Genomic DNA, 2866 nt, shown 5'->3' on the forward strand with positions numbered 1-2866 from the left:
GGGGGCATGAGAGATCCCGGGTTTCGGCACCAAGTGATGATGGGTATTTTCCTCGAACCTTCATTAAAAGAACCACAGACAACGTATATGAATTTTATGACCAAGCTTTTGCAAAAGGAGAAGTCTCAGCAAACTGCTCCTCCGAGCCGTTCACTGAGCGTTCTAAAGACTCTTGGTTACAGCTTGTCTTTTATTATCAAGTAAAAACAAGGAGGACAGGTAAGGAAGACAGCAGAGACAAAAAATACTACTGCACACAGACAGTTTCTAAAATAGGGAGTATTCCGGTTGATAAGGAGGCACCTGTGGAAAGTAATTTAAGGTCTGGGAAACACACAGATAACTGTTTCACAGGAAGACGAACAGGCAGATGTGACCTCCAGGTCAGTTTATACACACATAAGGAAGAGAACACTTTAAACTGAAAATCACAATAATACCGAATGTTAACTACTGATTAACATTAGACTGAATATGAACTAAAGTAATAACAAAATGATAATGCCAAAAAATCTCTAACAGCCCCTAAGTGAGAAAATGTGTCCAAACCTTGAACTCATTACTGGATTTCATTTTGTTATTTTGTTATTTGAAGATTATGAGTATAAACTTTTAAGCCCCCAATCGAGTCTTATTGGCTAATATGTGACAACATTGATCAAAACTAGAACCATCAGTCAGATTGGAAGGAACACAGCTTTATTAATGTTCAGGATAATCTGAACCTCAGATGAATCATAATTAAACATAATGAGTAGTTAAAATCAACGACCAATGTAGAGTCAGTGGAAAAGGGGCAATAGTCACTTAATGTTGTTATAAAATGACACCAGGTGCCCGAACAATACTACATAAAATTGCCCTGTAAAAAAAAAAGTCTCAGTCACATTTACTTTAGAGTGGTTGTGTTCAAACTTTTTGCCACATGGGCTACATTTGTTGGTTGAAATGTCTTTATGGGGGACATTTTTTTCATTCCCAGAGTCCAAAAACATGACTAAGGTTAACTGATCTCTCTAAATTGTTCTTTGTGTAGTTTAGTTTGAATGGTTGTATGTATTTGTGTTAGCCTGTCATTACAGGCTAACACCCGGGACTGCAGACCTGTCCAGGGCGTACCCAATGACCACTGGAGATAGACTGCTTGATCAGAACAAAAGGGGTTTAAACTGTTCTTTCAACAAGAAACAAATATAAGTCACTCAGTCTTTGAATGAGCGTGCAGTATTTTGGCAAGTGGAATGAACAGATGCGTCCAAATCCACTCTTCCATGAAAGATGCTGGAGGATTGTGGTCTTTTTTTAAAAATTCAACTGAAAAAAAAATGGCTGACAAAAAATAAACTTTGGGTTGTATTTAACAATTTCCATTTTAACAATGGATACATTTTTTGTGAATTTATCAACCCTAAAACTGATCTGTATCAAATGTCTGTGCTGCAGGGCCAAATATGTACTGTTATTAAATGAAGTTGTGGAAGCACAAAAAGTCCTTCCAAGGCACAAACATGAGGGATTCTAAAGTGTGAACTGGTTGTTTAAATGTTATTTTTTAGTTTATTTCAACAACTTAAAATGTGCTTGGTGATTATTGCTCTGTTCTGTTTCTTTTAGCCTACAGACATACAAAATGTGTATAAAAATGGTGTCAATGTCTCATCCTGTCTAGAGCTCAAGCCTTAATAGACTTCCTTTTATTACTGTTAAATGTCAGCTGAAATAAATTGGCTTGTTAAAAAAAATGACCCAGATCAGTCTTAAACAGTTTCCTAGACCCCCCAGGGTCAATAGGGGACACTTGCTACACTGGCAACAAGTTGATTAATCAAATTCTAGTCAATTGTCTCATATAATCTGTCAACGCTGTTTATTAAACCAGAGCCTATGGGCTCTTTATAAATGTCTGTTGGCAAAGGAAATTAATTGCAAAAGGAATCCTCTGATTCTGTGAAACTGACCACAGACGGTGAGTCAGGGTCCAACACAGATAGGAGAGGAATATGGAAGCTACTCGGAAAATGAAAAACGACGACAGACACTCCTGTCACTTAATCAATGTGAAACCCCAGCAGAGAGAGCAAGCCACCTCCGGTAGGGGTGCGGAGTCCCAGGACTCATGTCCCGGGAACAAAAGGTGGTTTTAAATGGGCCTACATTGACAACGTAACTCATCTCAGTCACAGCGATAATGGCGCCGGTCCCTGAGGAGGTGTTGACTGCAGGCTGCATCTTCTTGGGTGGTGCTTAACAACGGCATCCATCTCTGTAACACCATGAAGCAGAAACAAGGAATCTTCATCACTGCTGGGTTGACTCCGGCATTCCTACTGAAAAAAGCTGGCGGGAGGAAACGATGGTACATAACTAGCTGCATTTCCATTACAAATGTGCGCAAATCTTTGTCTGTGTTCCGCTAAACACAATTTCGCAATTGCAATGTTTCCATTAAATAAGAGATGAAATTAGAATTAAAAAGTGTTTCCATTGCAACTTAGCAAAATACATCTATTTCCATATGGCTGAAAAACCCATCCTAGTGCAAAAGCTGTTTTATTGAAAAACTTTTAGTTTTTGTTAAATTGGAGTGTTTCCATTCATTTCAATTGTACAAATTGAAATTACAAAACTGCTATGTAGTTGGTGGATGATGGTGCTGCATGTTTTTTAATGACTTGCAGTGTGAACAAACTTTTTCAATTGTGTTTGTTTAATAGAAACAACACTATTGTGAAATTCTAGAATTTTCAACATTAGCGGATCATTGACAGTTTTGTGTACATTTGTAATCAGGGGCGGATCTAGAAAAATATTTATGGGGTGGCAAGAGGGGGGCAGAAATTTTTTCAGGGGTGGCAGTATATATATA

General features: G+C 38.1%; 1 long non-coding RNA gene across 1 annotated transcript in view; it reads right to left on the bottom strand.

Moving 5' to 3' along the window:
- The window catches only part of LOC107834295 (uncharacterized), a 21741-nt gene that overhangs the window by 1201 nt on the left and 17674 nt on the right, over positions 1–2866 (bottom strand). The window lies entirely within an intron of this gene.

The sequence above is a fragment of the Poecilia formosa genome, unplaced genomic scaffold, assembly GCF_000485575.1.
Source record: "Poecilia formosa unplaced genomic scaffold, Poecilia_formosa-5.1.2 Scaffold577, whole genome shotgun sequence".
Taxonomy (NCBI): Eukaryota; Metazoa; Chordata; class Actinopteri; order Cyprinodontiformes; family Poeciliidae; genus Poecilia; species Poecilia formosa.